This window comes from Nerophis lumbriciformis, linkage group LG31, assembly GCF_033978685.3.
Source record: "Nerophis lumbriciformis linkage group LG31, RoL_Nlum_v2.1, whole genome shotgun sequence".
NCBI lineage: Eukaryota > Metazoa > Chordata > Actinopteri > Syngnathiformes > Syngnathidae > Nerophis > Nerophis lumbriciformis.
The window spans coordinates 4,812,501-4,812,849 of NC_084578.2; positions in this window are offsets into that span (position 1 = coordinate 4,812,501).

Below are 349 nucleotides of genomic sequence, written 5' to 3' on the forward strand. Positions count from 1 at the left end.
TAAAACACTATTAACATGTAAACAAAAACGGCAAAAAAAATATATATAAATTATATACTGTATATATCAATGTATGTATATATATATATATATATATATATATATATATATACATATATATGTGTGTGTGTGTATATATATATATATATATATATATATATATATATATATATATATATATATATATGATATGTGTGTGTATGTTACTCATCAGTTACTCAGTACTTGAGTAGTTTTTTCACAACATACTTTTTACTTTTACTCAAGTAAATATTTGGGTGACTACTCCTTACTTTTACTTGAGTAATAAATCTCTAAAGTAACAGTACTCTTACTTGAGTACAATTTC